The 19345-nt window shown below is 45.8% G+C and overlaps 1 long non-coding RNA gene across 1 annotated transcript; it reads left to right on the forward strand.

Moving 5' to 3' along the window:
• Positions 1-879: 879 nt before the first annotated feature.
• Positions 880-12086, forward strand: LOC125944559 (uncharacterized). The gene is made up of 3 exons (XR_007466272.1): positions 880-989; positions 4342-4383; positions 11989-12086. It is a non-coding gene; the product is annotated as an uncharacterized LOC125944559 (long non-coding RNA).
• The last annotated feature ends 7259 nt before the right edge of the window (positions 12087-19345 follow it).

Below are 19345 nucleotides of genomic sequence, written 5' to 3' on the forward strand. Positions count from 1 at the left end.
TATTTGGCGAAAAAAAAGTAACTTAATTCAAACTCGATACAATAAAGTATCCACCCAAGAAAAAAATTCAGTGAGACCTCAAGGAAAATTTGTGACCAAGGCCATTTGCGACTGAAAGTGAAAACCAAAGATGTGCTCGTAATTACCGAAAAATCAAAATGGAAAACACTGAACTCACTTAATGACAGCCTTCACGACAGGGATTTTATTCTTTCTTCCTTGGAGAGCGACCTTATAACAATGAAACTACATCAATGGTATGTTTCTTTAGGTCCGTTTTCTTTCATTGCAACGGCCCTTTATTCCTACAATTTCCCCCCCAATATCGCCATATATTGCTGATTTCCCTAAGACACCAGTTAGACAACATTCCCACAAAGTAAAAAGGGTAAAATTTGTTTCACACCATCGCTTTTTAAATATCTGGCATTTCACACAATCAAGTCTCCTTAAAAACTGAATTACTCTACGGGGTGGACATTGCCCACACGAAAATTGAAATTATACATGCGGATAATTAACAAATTATTGATAATTATGCATTAAAGAAATATCTTAACGGCGAATACATTACGACATGGCTCTTTTTTGTTTTTGGAAGTAAGGTATATTTATTTGTTTATATATTTGTAAAATACAAAATTTGCGAGTCTCTGGCATATACTGCCCAGCGAAAAAGGTATTTTGGTTGTTTCTTACTTAGTTTCTTTTGGCGTAAATTACCCGCCCTTGCTGTGATTGCTCAAAGACTTGTGCGCACGTGCCTATGACCTGGCGCTGTATCGCTGTACCTCTGCACAGAGAATTAATGGTACTCTATATATTGTTCTTATACTGTCAATGCACGCTTTCTTTTTTTCGGTGCAGCTCTCGACTGGGTTTATTTTACTTGTACCTACCGGACTTCAACTACGGTGGGCCTTTCATTAGCCTCTACCGGAATAAGCCTCGTCAGTGACGTCCTGCTGCTTCACTCTGTCAACTATGGAGTACGTTTCCGCAAAAAGCTGTTTAACTTTACTCAGAGGTAACGGGCTGTTGCCGTACTTTTTGTCTAATCATTGAGCAAGTAAAACATCGTGAAATACTGTGTGCAGTTCAAAGGGCTCCGCATCAGGCCTAATTCAAATTTTAATAATGCACTAGAAGTTTTATGGAGCCGTCTAGAGATCATCCTTGCGTGAGACATTTAATTTATTAATTGCGAACATACAACAACTCGATGCGTCGTATTGCCACGTAGCCATGAGGTGAGCTTTCCTGGCCACGAAGACACCCTCAGCTTCTTCCACGACAAGCGCCCGCAAGCGTCTCTTTTTCCCCGCCTTTTCTCGCACCATAGCCGAAGGACCACGTCATGTTTATGTCGGTAGGCCCATCCCCCTTTTCTTAAAACATGATTAGCATTCTTAGTTTCCTACTTCCGTCACTTTGTGTCAACCTGTATATCGATCTATATAGTCTCTTTACACCACTCTCCAATAAAAAGAAATCCACGACTAAATGTTATTTGCACGCCACTTGAAACGAGAGGACTAGGAAACGCCAGACACAAGCGCGAACTTTCAGCTGGTTTTAATGGTAGGAATTTGAGTGGTTTTATAAATACATGTGACGTAACATGAAAAACATAAAATATGCATGTGTAATCGACAGAACACACTTGTCCACGTGCATTCGCAACAACAAGATAGCCAGTAAAATACTAAATATTAAGTAACAGACCTAAGGCACCCATATCGATGTTACTTATTATGTAGAGGTTATCTGACTATCTTGCTATTGTGAATCATAAAAATAATGCAATAATGCACTTCCCGAGTAGTTACCCCATGCACGGAAATGCCAAAGCAGCTCCGCATCACAGCTGTTCACCGCAGGTGGCTCATACCGAGACCGCCACTACCGTCACCTTGGCCAACTATATTACTCAAATGACACTCTAGCCTTTCTGGCTGTGTGGCAACGGGAGCATTGGTAGTGCAAAGGGCTGCCAATTAACCGCAGCAGTTCAGTGCAGCAGGAGAGTGCGGCCTCCAGAATGCACTATGGATGACAAGTATACGCACTGCCCAGTGACTTAACTCATCCGCTGCTATCGAACGCTGAGTGAAACGAGTGAAGGCGCTTTGGTGGGCACCTATGCAGAATTTGTGTGCGTCGTGCACTTCAAGGTGCGCGGAGATGGCTGTATCCATGACAAACTACGATAACCGATAGATACCGAAGCCACGCAGCAATATTCGCATATACAGGCGAGTGACGGTCGTTTGGACCAAATTTTAGGCTGCAGTTAAAGGGAGCAAAACACGTAGCCATCCATAATATGTGGGCAACTGCCAATTTTGAAGCAAGATTCCCGAGCAAAATGTCCCCAGATTTCTATCACCCTACAGAACTCGCTGCACAGAACCACTCCACAGCCAAGTGGTGCAGGACGCGAGCCCACAGGAAAGCGCAATCCTCGGAGAATTGAGGGAAAAAGTACGCGAAAGAAGGAGAGAGAAGCTGATGCCGCGTCCGTAGCGACCCCTCGCAGTATAACGCAAATTGCAATAAATTACAAGTTATTCTAAAACACACTCAGTTCACATGTAGCACACCCTTTAATGATTATAAACTACCATAAATTGTGCAACACATGCTGTAATTTCTGCAGCGAGAAGCACATAATTGTGCAAGGAACGGTAAAAAAATAAACAAGGACGAAGGAATGCAAGACAAACATGAGTACTCGTGTTTGTCCTCTTTCATTCCTTCTTCCTCGTCCTTTTAGAGCGGAGCTCTTAGGTGCCTATCCTGCGTTGAGAGTCGGCGTCCCTCGTAACCAAGCGAACGAGCGCAGCGAAAGATGAAAGGGGGAACCCGGAACACAGCAGGAGATGAAAGACGGCGAGAGTGAAGAGGGCGCGAGGAGGAAACCAGAGGAGGAGGTTGCAGCAGAAGCGTAAGGAAAAAGGTGGAGGAGGAGAGTATGGCGAAAGGCTGAGGAGGGGAGCGGAATACCGCACGATACATGCTCAACGGCGGTGACCAGGCATGCGGCGAACGCTATGGAAACAAAGCGCTGGCGTGGGCTTGGAACCCACTGCGCATGCGGTACATCGCCTGAGCCCCCCGGCGCTAGAGAATGCGCTCCGCGCGAGCCACACGTTCCCGTATTCAGGCGTTCTTTCTGACCAATGAGCGATGCAAGCGGTGGAAATGCTTCATCTGCCGCTGCTGGTAGACGAGCTGCCCTAGCAGAGGCTCAGCACCGCTGCCGAGAAGACCCTGTCGTTCAGAATCAAAATCTTGTGCAACAGTATGTCGCGAATTCAAAACACCTAAACAGTTCTGCTCAAAATTCGCCTTATGAAGTATCGTAATCGCCGGTGAAGCTTTTTTTTTACGTTTCTTTGCGCACTTCAGTGCATCCCGCTGCAGAAATTATGCCATGAACATAAACCAGCTCGCCTACATCGCTATTCTTATTGTATGATAGAATTTCACCAGAATACGTTCATATTTATTTCCACGAATATTTCCATATTTATTTACATATTTATTTCCTCTTGTGAAACGATAAACAAATGACAGAAGGCGATGAAGGTATTCCCTACGTGACTTCTGTTTGTCTACCGCCAATCAGGTAACGCCCAAGTGATGATAACCCATGTGTGAATCTAAATAACCCAATGGCACTGCATGCGTTCCGAAGGTTGCATTCTGTGTCTCCATACGATTAGTTCATTCATCTGAAGGCGTTGCCAGAGCTCGCAGAGATCGCGAGTTTCGCCTGGCTCGAAAACTTCTGCATAGCGCCCCTAGCTTCAAGGTCGCTGGTTGCTCTCAGGATTTCAAAAATAGCGCGACAATTCTTCTCACAATAATTGGTACAAACTAGTTGCGCAAGGCGGCATATGTTTTTCGCTTCAAGCGCAAGAATGTTTCACACGTTCCTCGGTATGAGAATTGGAATAGTAATGAACAATATAATATTCTACCGCTACTGCTGAGTACTTTTTAATAACTTGTTTACCAAGAATGCTGTATTGATGCAACGTGAATTGGCTCCTGTTTAGCCTTCTATTGTGCATTGTTTTTATATTCCTGGAATTTAAAGTCGCCGCAAATATCGTTAACGTCAGTTTTCTATGACGTGCTCTTTCGTACTTTGGAAAAATAAACAATGTTTGAGTTCATGACTTAGCTGTACATATGTGGCACCACTGCAATCGCAACCACTTGCTGTAGTTACGTGCTTGTTGTTGTTGTAGTTATTGTTGTTGCAGAGAATTATTGTTCATTTTCACCCTTTGTACAGAGAGTAAAGGCTGCATTTCGTGGATGTTTTCGCAGAGCGTCAAGCAGCAATCTTCCACTCCTGAAGCCGTTCCACGAGTAAGTTGCGAAACCACCCTCCGGCAGTCATATACGCTTGTCGTATAAATTACAACAAAACTGAAACAAATGCAGCCTTTCATCCATAGTCTTGCATTCGTACTCATCATATTATCGGACGATAATACGTGACATGAATATAACACAGAAACCTTAGCAGGTTGCCTTTAAAGGTAGTTTTCCACTCAAATGCAGTCCAAACCTGCAAAGGGAAGCAGTATGGGTTGCCTTCGCAGCTTCAGGCTACACTGGACTAAACACCAGAAAGACATCTAATAAGCAATTCGCAAAACCAGTATGCGGTTGCTTCCCAGATGCATGTTACATTCGAGTTCATAATATTTGTATCTATTTTATAAAAATATCTTTCCATTTCGCATTGAAGTAAACGCATCGTCGTTCCAGACAAGTATCTATATTGAGGTCAACAGTGATATACATTCATTTTGCTGTTTTAAATACAATGGACGTAAGTTGCGAATGCAGCCGATTGTAGGATGCGTATGATGGAACCTCCCTACGGATTTTAAGCTTAAAGGTAGTTATATGGGAGCGATGTGAAAATTATTGCGCGGCTAGGTGTCGCTTAGTTTCTGACGCTTCGCATCAGCTAAAGTGCGTGATGGTAAGTATTTATTATTGCGCTACCGCTCTACGGCCACCTAATCGTTAGGCATCATCCCAAGACTCAGTGAGTCAATTCTCGATCAAAGAATAACAGATTTCCGAAATGATGTCCCCACTGCGGATGCACGGCTGCAAGCATATTTTGTACTTGTACATCCAACGAACCTGATATTAGGTTGGCCACCCACCGAACATCGCGCTGTGTATCACTTTCTTCTATGCCCGATCATGGACGTTGGACACAAGGTTTTTCAGGCGCATTTTCACGATCCGTCTTTTGCACAATGCAGCCATACGCACAGAAGCGCCGCATGGCTGTAGATTTCTTTCATGCGTGCGTAATGGTCGCTGCAAACTCATTTATAGTCGCGATTCCGCGTTATCCCTCGCCACCTAGCTGTCGCGCCGGGAACATGCCGATCCAGTTTCAGGCTTGAAGCGAAGCAGGCTCTCCTCTTACGACATGCTCCGAAACGTTGCCTCGTAGCTCTCAAATCATCACGATGGCACCGCGTACAAGCCCTCCAAAAATAGATGTCGAAATACTTTTGCTGTGTATCGTTATGCGTGTCAACGCGCTAGAAAGATAGCAATGTATTATTTCACCATTTCCCGAAAGAAGCAGATGACGCGCATCAGAAAGCGACATAAAAAAACATGCGTATTACGAAAAAGGTGATTGACACTGTTGTGGTTTGTTTGAAACATTTTACTAGGTATGAATTCCTTCGTCCCGGCAAGTTGACCATTGCCTTCCTTCTAAGTATCCTGGATATCAATATAGCGTTGCAAATCGTGGAGTCTCCTTTCTTGTAGGAAGACACTTTGATAAAGTGTGGTGATTAGGCCTACGTTTTATTTGATTTTGTTAAATGAGTTTTCTTCCCTAAAAGTAGTGTTGCAATGCTTTGTGTAAGCAGCAGGAATCTTCTTCTTTCTGAGGTTTTACGTGCCAAAACCAGTTCTGATTATGAGGCACGCCGTAGTGGAGGGCTCCGGATTAATTTTGACCACCTGGGGTTCTTTAACGTGCACTACAACGCAAGCACACGGGCGTTTTTTTCATTTCGCCTCCATCAAAATACGGCCGCCGGGGCCGGGAATCGATCCCGCGATCTCGTGCTCAGCAGCGCAACGCCTTAGCTGACTGAGCCACCCCGGCGGGTAAGCGGCAGGAATACTTTCGCTAATCTACTTTTGCCGTGGGCATAGATGCTTTATCTTTATGGTGTAAGCAGGGGATGCTGTTTTGTCGTTCAAGCATGGTGAGTTGTCAGTTCAATTGATGGCAAGATATTCAGAAGAAACTGCAAACAGCTTTCGTTCTAACTTTGGAGTGTTCAACCAGCCCACAGGGCCACTAGTTTTCGTTCCGACAATGTACACGGCAGTGAAATTGCATTACAACTGCTTCAACTCATTTCAAAGTCAGCCATTGACACTATTACTGTAATGTGTTTTAATTACAAAGGCACTAGTCGTTGAAGATTAGCTTATCAGCAGTGAGCAGCACGAGCTCTCTCTTATAATCACAGCACGGGTCGTCGTCCATCGTCATCGTCGACGTCGTTTTCGAATTGCCACCGAAACCGCGAGGCGCCACTGCTTCATTACATCACTCACGGGCGTGAAACGGAGCCATCCTGGCGACTTTGGGAGCGCAGACGATAGGTGGTTGAATATAGCTTTAGGCGGCTAGCATGTGCAGTCTCGCGACCACGACAATGAAGGTCTGGTGATGGTGTGACGGGCTCAACGATATAGTTCACAGGCGAGGTGGCATCGAGGATATGGTACGTACCGTGGTACCGCGCCACTATTTAGAAGATGGCCAGCGGTGTGAGGTCGTATCCAGAGCCAAACAAGGGAACCGTCGAGAAAGGTGGGCGTGGCCTGATGACTGTATAGTGTCATTCTGACGCCCCTAATCTTTGCTGGTCAGCGAACGAGCCAGCTGGCGGCAATCTACACCGTAGCGGGCGGCATTTCAAATTGTATAGTGCACTCAGAGGCTTGAGGTCGGTATGGCAGCATATATTATCTAGTGGATACGAAAGGTCACGTCCATACAAGAAAAAAAAAAAGGAAAACCCACGACTCGTTTCGATTCCGCTCAGCATCCGGGAAATTTTAGGAATCTTTTTCGGGACCTAAGCTGGCATAAGAGAGGTTTAGTTAGGACCAGCAAAGACTGAGTGGCACATACCCAGTGCTCCATACGTTAGCCTGAAAGAGCTTCTTCGAACAGTGGTGCCTACCCAGTCTCGCATCTTACAGTCACCCATGTTGGCGTGAAAGAGGTTGGTTGAAGAACCGCACGCATGTGCACATTGTCGCATACTCAGTGACCTAAGTTGGTCCGATGATTGGTTCCGATCACTGTTACCTCAGCGCAGCAGCCCGATGTGCTGCCCACTGTCCAGTGACCGAGTTAGGCGTTAAAGCGGCTAGCTACAAATTCACACATATATAGAAACATACGCTCGAACCTCCTTATAACGAAGTTAAAGGGGGAGTCGAAATTAGTTATATCTGTACGGAAGGCAGTGGCCATGGTGCTTGTGAAAGTAGAAGACAACAACAAAAAATTTCCAATTCCACCTTCATTTCACCCTGTGAATGTGGATGTACAGCGAAGCTGTTGCCGACGTTAGACTAGCACTACCACCGCAAGGCATCGCACCGTCGAAATCAATGTAGCGTCCACGACCTCGTTCGCGCCTTTCCGTCGGTGCTTCGACATCGGGGTGCACGTTCGCGGCGTCTATACGCTTGCGCGTAACCCGCGTTCACGAAGTGAACGTCACTGTAATTTTTTACAGCGAATCTGTATTTGCCTAGGCTGAAACACTCCTGGTCCGACCACAGAAACCCTCCGGCGGAAATAAACCTATCGAAAACTCGCGTCTCATTCACTTGGTATATATCAAAATTGGTATGGAAAGGTACGAATGTATGACTAACATAAGTGATAGCTCATGACATCAATAACATCACGTGCTTGTCAGTTAGGTCACCATTAACGATAATAAAATCACCTGGGGCCATATCCGCATTGGAAATGGGGGTATGAGCCAGGGACAAGAAAGAGAGAAAGAAAGAAGGAAAGGAAGAGTGAAAGAAAGAAAGAAAGAAAGAATGGAAGAAAAATCACGTGTGGATTATACCGGGGCCGCACATTTCAGCTTCGCTGGTTTACCATCTGTACGGGGTGCATGGGCTGGGAATTTTTTGGTCCTGTTTCTCTGGAATATATCTCACGTGCCAGTCCGTCCTTTTCAACAGTCTTGCCCTTAAGTTGATTACGGTCGCAGCGCACTCCGCGCGACCAATGCAACGCACAGTGCGCCCACTCAACAAGTACAGATATATCGTGTGCAGACGTTCGTCACGCGCGCACCCAGATGTGCCGGAGTGCAGCATATATCCTCATTCTAGTAAACCCTCCGCCTGGCGCAAGCGCGTAATGGAACTATTTTAATTTCTCAAAGAAAAGTGTGTCATAAAATTTGTAAAGCACGATTTACACACAACCTGTCGACATGATAGCATCGGATTGTAATTTGAACATACGAGAAAACATAATTCAGTTAGGCGGAAATTCAAATTTACACTAGCTCTGCAGATGAAAATTTTTCTTTGTCGACGCGACGGTGTACACGTACGGACGCAGAAAATTTGCCGGGATATAGCCATATACAGCTTCGCTGTAAAAGCGCTTGCTCACCTGCTTCGCCGTGGCTCCGCCTGACTTGTCTTAGCCTACCACTGCAAAGTGACATCAAATGCTGCTAGGCGAACACCTCCCATTGCATATCCGTTACTTCAGTTATATCCATTATTTCCATTTACTGAAATATATGCCTAATGGTGTGCACAATAGTAAACAACATGGAAATAAGCAGACGACTTTGCGGCCGGTGGAACAGTTACACGACCACGCATGCGATGAAATGTTTAGTTTAAAAAATTCGGCGTGTGCAACATGTGACTTTTTAGCACCTGACGCAGCAGTCTTTAGATAGCTGCCTTATCCTTCAATGGGATGGTATTTCGCTTCGGATTCCCACTTGGCTCGTCGCGGTCGAGCATCACGCCGCACGCAAGGCAGCGCTCCGCTGTGTGATCGAACAGGCAAGCGTACTTTGCCGTGCCAGCTTGGCTCGGCTGCCTCGCGGCCTCCGAGGTTGCACAGGGGCCAATACGATCTCGGAGGCCACGCCCAGCTACCAGCCCGCGGGCCGTGCCGCCATGGAGAGGGACTAGTGAATGCAGTAATCTTATACGCGCCGCCACGCGTGGCTGTACAAGCGCGGCCTGAGCGTGAGCCCTGAAATTGCGACGAGGAGATCTCGGAGACCATGACCAGGTACGTCTGTCTGCGCGACGCGCAGCACAGGCAGGCGTGCAGCACTGATCCTTTGCTTCGCTGTGCGTAGCCGCGCTGCCAGGCACACACAAAAGAGAGAGGTCACTGGAGAAGTGCGAAATTAAGCCACTGCTTCTGCGCACGTATACGCGCCGCGGTGATAAAGACCAGTGTTGCTTGACGGCGTATTCAACGCGGTGGCGCGGTAGTTTTAACTGCCGCGGCAAACGAGTGCCGAATCCCGCGGAAGTCAATATACTTGGCGCGCAACGGTCGGGTATTTTTCGGTTTCGGAGACGGATCTAGTTCGTTATATTCATTGACAAGATAATTTGAATTCGTTAAAACGGGGTTTTAACCACATTGTTCTCTATGGGGGTAGCAATTAAGGGGTATTTGATTTACTTGATATATCTATTATTTCGTTACATCCCATTTCCTTATAACGAGTTTCGAGTGCATGCATGCATGCATACATACATACATACATACATACATACATACATACATACATACATACATACATACATACATACATACATACATACATACATACATACATACATACATACATACATACATACATACATACATACATACATACATACATACATACATACATACATACATACATACATACATACATACATACATACATACATATACATACATACATACATACATACATACATACATACATACATACATACATACATAGCCCCTGGAAAGCGGAGCGCTTTTCCTTTGTTGACAGCCGGTGCAAATTCAAGCGTACTGCTAGACAAACCGGTACAGCCCACGCCAGTAACATCGTTGACGCAGTCTTGTATAAATATTTAGGACGCCGGCCTGGGTGCTTTGAGGATCGGCTTGGATGCACGCGCAGATAAGGAAGCGCATGTGACGAAGGACAACCAGAAGCCATTTCCGACCATCGGGCGTATAATTGCCGTGGTAGAGAGAGGGAGGGTGATGTCCTCATTCCTGGAGTCCACTGGCCAAGGCTGCTTGAAGAACTTCCTGGACGAGAGCTTGTCCCGCCAGGGTATCGCCGGTCAGCTGTACCTCCCACCGCTCAAATGACGTGCTAGGCGTCTTTAAGTGTTGACGTTTGCCCCCGTACCCCCACTAGCTGTGAAAGAGTGTAGGGCGTGTGTCGCCGCACGGCAAAGTGGGTTCCTTGAAGGCGTAGCGTCCGCATTGAAGGACCGACAGATGGAGTGGCAAGGTAGTCGAGCAGCAGTACAAGCGATGGGCCCTTGCGTTGCTTGGAGGGCATATCAATGGCGGTCAGTGTTTCGCTCATTTCCTCTTTTGCTAACTTTATTCTCGCTTACTTTTATCGCACGAAACACTGACCAGGTAACTTTACAAGATGAACCTCGTTCTATCAGTGCACAATACGCGTATTAGGCTTCTGAATGCGCTACAGACACTTCCGCATAGATATTCGCAGTATATATATATATATATATATATATATATATATATATATATATATACTGCGACACGAGTCGCAGAGTGGAGTTGCCTGTGTAGGTCGAAAGCAGTCAAGTGCTTTCGAAAGGTGCAAGCACAAGTGATTGCACCTTTCGGCGAGGTCAGCGATGCATAACCACTTGCCTTCTTCAACCTCTCGATCGCTTGAATGGCACTTTGCTTTTAAAAAGGTCTGATGCGGCTTGCCAAGCAAGTCGGACGTTTTTACGCACAGTGAGACTAAATTCGTGGTTTCTTTGCTGAAATCATTGAGACGGATCAAAATAAAGTGATCGTCAGCAAGGAGCCTTTCTGCTTCGACGAAACACCTCGATTCGACTCCACAATCGAAAAACATAGGCGAAGCACTGCGCGAAAGCGCCACTGTGGCCCTGGATACTGTAGCCATCTTTGTTTATTTGGACAGTGTTGGCAGTGCAAGTAACGTATTCTGGAGTTGCGAATTACAAGCTTTACTTACACCTCTACTACTTCCTTGTGAGTAGACGCTGCATAGAGTTCATAGACGCTGCAATACCCGAGAACACCTAAGCACTTATGAGTTGTGAATGCGAAAGCATTAATGTCCATTTGAACGCCGCTGAAAGGTCTTTCGAGTTATATGAACTACCCGCGGGCAAGCGAACGCGTTGAGATGCTTCACGCGTTTTAATTTGGCCTTACCGATGCGCAGGCGAGAGCTTGCGCGGACAAGAAACGCTCGGATAACAGAGACTTACGATAGTGAGAGCGACGGTGACGTGGCGTCGAGGCGATGCCCTCTCCCCTCACGCAACCCCTGGTGCGCCAATGGCTTCACCAGGTGTGCTCTTTCTCCTGCTCTGCTCTGTCGAGGCGCGCTCGTGCCGTGGGGTGGCAGGCAATGACAACTCTGTCGAATCGTGTTCATGACGTAGCTTAGGTGCTATTTCGCTGCTACGGACGACAGACGCGAGCCTTTTTCGCTCAATGGGCCATTTGACACTATCGTATAAAACATGCGAAAATTTTATTTGCCTTTCTTATACGTCGTAGGGGCCTCGTACATTGTATCACGTGGTGAAATTTTTATTTTCTTCAGCATCTACTCACTCACTAATGTTTCTGTGATCTTTTACACCTCCCTCTAGAACGTCTTTTCGATGATGCGGTGGGCTCTCAGTATGAAGCTGTTCATCATATTTTTCGACTTCTATGAAAACATATTCTGCTTCTATACCTGCACTGAAGACGTAAGTTGCATTACGCGGCTAGCTCTTAAGGAGTGCTTCGACGCAACTATTTTCTGTCTAGTCCTTTGAGGGTTCTACTAGTACTTCTACTATACTTCTACGAGTATTACGAAACGTGGTTACAGCACTAGGGTAGACGGATAATAAACACGACCTGCAACCCGGCACCGTAATTACGATCCATAACGCCAGTAACCAACTAGCCCAACTAATAACATGAATTACTAATTAGTACAGAAAAACTGAGCCACAATACACATAACTTTTACCGTACAGCTACCGCTGGGGTCAAAAAGTGTGGGTGAAATTGTGGTGATAGCACTCACTATTTAAGTTAACTACGGTTAGAAATCAGTGTGATAATTACGTCAGTATAATATGTCTCTCTGCGAAATAATGTGTATAGTTGTAGGTTGTAGAAATGAAACCAAACTCTTTGAACAGAGCGCCTCTTCACAGTATTCAGTGTTTATGAAGTTGGTAGCCTTTACGTTTGAGAGAACGTAAATCTGCGCAAGATTTGCCGCATTAAGAACACACACGTACACACACACAAACACACACACACACACACACACACACACACACACACACACACACACACACACACACACACACACACACACACACACACACACACACACACACACACACACACACACACACACATATATATATATATATATATATATATATATATATACCCTATAGGCGTTTCAGCTAATACTTATAAACTCCTTAAAAATAGATTTAGCGAGCACTCATTATTGAAATAATAAAGTACTGAAAATTATACTGTTGCATCAAAAATACTTTATTCGCCTTGAAAGACATTTCAGTATAATCACCAAACTATTATGCAAATGACTAATATTCAATGCTCACACTTTTGTTTGTTACTTTAGTTGGTCTAAATTCATTTAAACTGCATCCTCTTTCTACTTGCGACACGTTCCTTACGTACAGAGGTCAAATATTACTAACACTAACCTAATTTTTGCCTGCACTCAACTGGGACGCTGACATCCTGAACGTAGTGGTAGTTTCTGGATATTTTCGTGATAGTTGTAGGTTTGGTTCATTGATTATGGGGTTTTACGTGCCGAGTAGTAGGTCCTTCAGTTATGATGGGGCTGGATATGGCAATTTCAACATCGAAAAATAAGCTGATTTATGTAATTTCCCCTTGACAATTGCGCATGTAATTCAGCAATTCTGTGCCTAAAGTAACCGCTCAGTATATTTTCAAGGAAATGCTTCGTAAGTCATGCATACTAACAACTTTTTCTCATTGCATTTCAGAGAACAGTAAGTTATTTTCCTTTATTATGCTGCGATTAGATAAGTGTCGGCGTACGTCCGAGTAGGTGGTGGCCATCGGTTGCGGCAGTGAAGAGCGACGTGGCAGATGCGACAGCAGTGTAAGCAGATCGGCCTGTCATCAGGGGTACGCCATTCGGACGGGTTGCGGTATGGAGCAGAAAAGGACTGCCGGGGACGAGGAGGGCAGCTAGAGAAATGGTGAACGCTGGGTTGAGTCGTTGAACAAACGGAGTTCAGACCCATGTTCTCAGATTCCTGTCGTACGACGGCCTGAATCATTGCAATCGTGGCTGCAGGCGGATCGGGAGGCGTCGCGGAGAAGCCTGCCGAACAGGTGGCCTCAAGCTCGCGGCGAACAATACGGGTTACGTCGTCACAGGTGGTCGTCTGACGAGGTCGACCCTCACATGTCGACGTAGCAGCAGTGTTTGGTAGCCGCGTGATGTGGTGTGAGATACGGTGGCTCTTAGCCTGTTCAAGGCGACGGCATTCTTTGATGACGGCGTCGATAGTCGACACGTTGCCGAAAACAAGCAAATTGAAAGCGTCGTCGGCTATGCCCTTTAGCACAAGTGCCACTTTACCTGCTTCAGACATAGTGTCGTCCGCTTTGCGGCATAGAGCCAAAACGTCGAGGATGTATGAAACGTAGGGCCTCCGTAGAGGTCTGCACACGAGACGCAAGAGCCTTTCTCGCGGCAACCTTGCGCCCAATGGGGTCGCCGAACAGTTCCCGTAGCCTCTCTTTGAAACTGTCCCAACTGGTTAACTCATCTTCGTGCGTTTGGTGCCACACGCGTGGGGTGCCGCCGAGATAAAAGATGACATTGGCGAGCATAATCGTTGGGTCCCACCTGTTATTAGCACTGGCGTATTCATAGAGCTTGAGCCATTCGTCAATGTCCTGTCCGTCCAGGCCAGAGAACACACCAGGGTCGCGATGTTGGGCAACCGTGACGATTTGAGCAGGCAGGACGAGCCGAAGCCGTTGCAGACGCGGTCTCGTCACCGGAAGGCATGGTGACAAGGTCGACGTACCGACCACTTCGGAGTTCCGTGGCGAGGACGGGGATCGCAATCCTCCACCAGAATGTTACGTGTGGAAAGGCACAGACGAAAGAGGCTATTTACAGACGGTCATAGGTCACCATGGAAATATTACTTGAAGAAACAAATGTTGTGGCTACACCGACTGATGCGGAAATCCTAACCATTTCAAAAGACATTACCTGTCTTCCCTTGCACCCCGAACCCACTACCGTTATCTGCGCTGACAGCCGAAGGGCATTCTGCGCTTTCGCTCACATCGATTTACTTCGCCATATCCGAGGAATATTTTCATGTTGCATGAAACTACACAATGAGCTACGCGTCATCCTGGAGTGGGTACCGGGTCAGCAGGGAAGGCAGATAAGCCAGCTCGCTGACCCCCTCCCTTCCGAGACACAGATAACTAGCGCCCATATTCTGTAGTCCAGTGTGTATTGCCCAAGGGTTTGTCGCGCTTAGCAGAGAGAAGAGCCTCGATCTAGATTGAAAGACATGCGACTGTCGAAGCGCTCTATTCAGTGCCTCCTCATACATTCAACCACCACCGCCATGACTGTTCCCTCGTCGGCCAAGAACAGGCACTCGCACGAGCCAAAGATGCCGGGACTAAACTTATGGAGCGCTGCCATGCTCACCCTTCCACTGAGTGTGTGGCGGCTACCCCAACGTCATCCACACCCACGGAGCACATTTCGTGCTAAGTGCTCACCGTGTTTCCTACATGTCTTTCTTCTGTCCCATCATTTTCCCACGCGTGCGTGAGCCCTATCGTTTTAACAGAACTCCGGCGCAATGTTATGGCAACTCCTCATGCATTAAGGGCATTTCCCGGCCTCAAACAACACCTGATGTTTTACAAGCGACGAGGCCTCGGACAATCCGCTGGTTGAACAATTAAGTTCAGGTCTCTGTTTCTCTTCCCTTGTAGTTCTGGCATAGTTGTGTTGCCACTTGTCTTCACGACTTCGTAAAAGTCAGTATTCAGTCAGGAAGTCTCGACTTCCCAAAAGTGTAAGACAATAAGTCTTCAGGCTGTCCAAAAGCCGCGCATATCATTAGACCTCCTTCAATTTGAAACATATAGATCATATGCATAGAGTACATAGGTGCACAGAGGGCACGGTACTTTGTGGAAAAAGGAGTCTGTGTTTCTCTGTTTTTGTTTGAGTCAACCTGTCTCTTTCTTTATTGCGTTTCTTCTATTTGCACTGTTTAACGAAACCTACACTGATACAATGCTTGCTCGTGCTTCTCTGCAGTTTTTCTTAAAGAGTTTGTCTGGAAGACACTTGAAGTGGCAAGAAGTAAGGACTTGCTTTCAATGTCTTGGCTTTGACAACGTATGCAAAACTTCATGCTGGGCGACTTGGTGTATTGTTACAATAATAGACCGGGAGCGAAAATGTATGCAGGCATAAAATGAGACAAGTGAATTTTGCTGCCGGTTGGGTGTTTTCGCATGCATGGACAGTTCTCACGCCGCATCTGAAATTCCATTTAAGACCGATTGTTGGCAGTTTTCATTCAGATCCCATTGACTTGGACGATTGTAGTTTCATAAACACACACACACGCACGCACGCGCGCGCGCTCCCAAACACACACACACACACACACACACACACGCACACACACGCACACGCACACGCACGCACACACACACACACACGTGTGTGTGCGTGCGTGCGTGCGCGGGTGTGTGTCATAAGAACTGCAAGCTCAAGTAGAAAATTCGACAAGGCTGGCCTATATAGAAAACAAGTTTACAGGCGCAGATAGCTCAATTTAGGCATTTTCACTTGTCAGTGGTGCACATGACTACCCTTTGTGACTTTGCAGAAAGAAAGGGGGAGAGCGACAAGCCTGTGCACACATATTTCCTCACAAAAAAAAAACAAAAAAAACAAACAAGGATCATCAAATTCCCCATGGGGGATAAAAAAAAAAAGCGACGGTCCGCTCACATTAGCAAAGGGATTGGCTGGCCATGAGCGGTAGATTATAAAACTAGCATAGAATACTGCAAAGCGCATTGCTACAGAATGCCGGCCCAGGCCTGCTGTTGTGTCCCAATGCATTTTGCTTGATTCTACATTACCCTGACGTACAGTTCTCGGCCGGCTCATCCCATTGATTACGCTGGCGGAGCGTCACTACGACCGCTGACGCGCGCAAACAGTGCGAGATTGAGTAGCGCCACTTGTAAACACGCCAAACAATCACGCCAGTGCCTCGAAGCTCGGTGCTCGGAAGCAGCTGTTGTACATACGTGGCTGCCCTGGCGGTGGTTACGTTACTAAGCAAAATACCACAAAAAATTATCTACTAAAAGTACCGCTGCATGTACATTGAGCTTTTGTAAGGAAGTCGGCGGTTACCAGCGCATATTGTGAAGGCTTCATGTTGGCTTTACGCAGTGGTTACCCTTATATTTCGTGCATTCGGTTATCTCAAAACTCCGCTTAGCTCGAATTTTTTTTCCAGTTTTTACTACTTCGAGTTAACAAGGTATTGCTGTAATTGTTTCAACGGTTCTTTATTTCTAAAGCGTCTTTAAAGCATTCGATTTTAAATTGGAGTTACTTCCAGCCCTATTCGAATCACAGGCGAGTTACTCTCCAAAATTTTGGTGGCACACCTCTACCAGCAGCCGTTGTAACAGGCCTTTCCCAGGGAACTACAATTGCTATTTTTTGGGAGTAACAGTTGTTCGTTAGGCGAGGCCTTTGTCTTACGGTGGACATGACTAGGCCGACGATTATTACGAGCAGCTTCCACGGCAGCAAAGGGGCATCCGCGCCGAAGGTGCATTTGAAGTCTTTTTTTATGCGTGTGTGTGTGTGTGTGTGTGTGTGTGTGTGTGTGTGTGTGTGTGTGTGTGTGTGTGTGTGTGTGTGTGTGTGTGTGTGTGTGTGTGTGTGTGTGTGTGTGTGTGTGTGTGTGTGTGTGTGTGTGTGTGTGTGTGTGTGTGTGTGTGTGTGTGTGTGTGTGTGTGTGTGTGTGTGTGTGTGTGTGGTGTGTGTGTGTGTGTGTGTGTGTGTGTGTGTGTGTGTGGTGTGTGTGTGTGTGTGTGTGTGTGTGTGTGTGTGTGTGTGTGTGTGTGTGTGTGTGTGTGTGTGTGTGTGTGTGTGTGTGTGTGTGTGTGTGTGTGTGTGTGTGTGTGTGTGTGTGGGTGTGTGTGTGTGTTTGCGTGTGTTGCTCCTTCTGACAACGCAGCTTTGGTCTGCGCGACCGTGACCTCTGCAGCTGTTTAGTTCTTGGGATGTCAGTCGATGTACCCACGACAAAAGAGCACAAATGTTCCCTGTTATAGCATTACGAGGTCCAATAAATAACACTCAGCGTTGTGTATTTTCATTGAAACGGTCCTCCTCCTAAATTTTTTTGCGAGCGGAGTATTTTCACGCCTGACACGGATGAATATCATTTCACTGCTTCGACAAACCTTAAGTGTATGCCAGACTGTCGAACTATTGTTTTTTGAGCGATGTCACGTTCACGGTCTTTTTTCTCCTCCTAGTATCTCAAAGGAGCACCTACTTACGACTCGGACGGTGTTGCTGTGAGTTTCAAAAGCCGTGCGTCAACGAAACTAACACAGATATCTCCTACATTACTCTCTGCTCTTACTTCCCTGTTGTGCGCATACATCCATGAACGATATGCTCTCTGAGCGAGTACTACAATTTTTACGTATTGCCTTTACGTTATCATTTAAATGCTCAATAGTGTCACAGTGAAAGCTGTTCGAATACGAAGCAATTATTTTTCGCTATTGTATTCTATAATGACCCAACCGTTCTTCTAGTTATGTTTTTGTTCATGTGCCGAATAAGAACATACCCACTCATAAGAATTTTTCCGCAACCTTTCTAACTTCGCGTTCTGCCTATAAAAACAAGCTTATCCACCATTTCGTATCCCATTTACACGTGAATAAACACGTACGACCTAGTTACCAATTAAACAAATCGGCAATAACCGCGGCTCGAGTGGTAATGCTATTTGGGTATGTGAAAGGACTGCGTGCTCCTTGGGACATTCTTAATGCTTATAATCAATATTTATGTGCCACTTTATCCACACACCTGCACAATGAAGTGCTAATGTATCTTATGGCATATCAATGCAATATTTTTGCATCATCTAGCTTTGAGAAAAACTTTCATAACATAAGCGTAGCACCGGCCTACTAAGTGGCGTGTATCTCAGGGAATGCACCTAAGTTGGTCCGTATACGGTCCTTTGGTCTATGTGGTGCAGTGAACTAAAATTCGACAACGTTTGTAATGATAAAGATGAATAACATTTGCTACGTAGTATGTATAAACACAAGTCTAAACTACTAAAAGACTAACCGCTTTAGGCGATACTTAGGATGTCCTGTCCGATCAAGCACTGCGTAGAATAAAACCGAGCATGATAACATTTCCACAGACGCCATTACACTGATATTTTGACACTCGTCCTTAAAGACACTAATGCAATCTTTAAGAAATTGCAATCATTATGCAGAAAAGGTAGCATGCATTATTTAAAAAAGAGAAAACAACTCAAAGCTAGTAACAGAACATGTACTGGCCTGTTCCTCACCGTTATCTGCTATTTTATTGATGTTGTCGGTTGTTTAAGCCTTTTTTTTTAATAGCCGTTCCCGCTGGCCATTTTTTTTTTTGGAGCCACGTGCTCTGCTTTCTTTACATTGCCTATAGTCGTAGTTCATGTTTGTATCGCTGTATTTGTGAGCAGTCAGTGGGCTCACGGTTATCTTTAGCATTCGCTGTACGTTCGTGGATGCTATGTCACGCTAAAAACCGCATTTCTATTGCGATAGCAATTATATGAACACTACAAGCGGATTTCTACCGTCGGCGTCGTCGTC

The sequence above is a fragment of the Dermacentor silvarum genome, chromosome 3 (genome assembly GCF_013339745.2).
Source record: "Dermacentor silvarum isolate Dsil-2018 chromosome 3, BIME_Dsil_1.4, whole genome shotgun sequence".
In the NCBI taxonomy this organism is placed as follows: Eukaryota; Metazoa; Arthropoda; class Arachnida; order Ixodida; family Ixodidae; genus Dermacentor; species Dermacentor silvarum.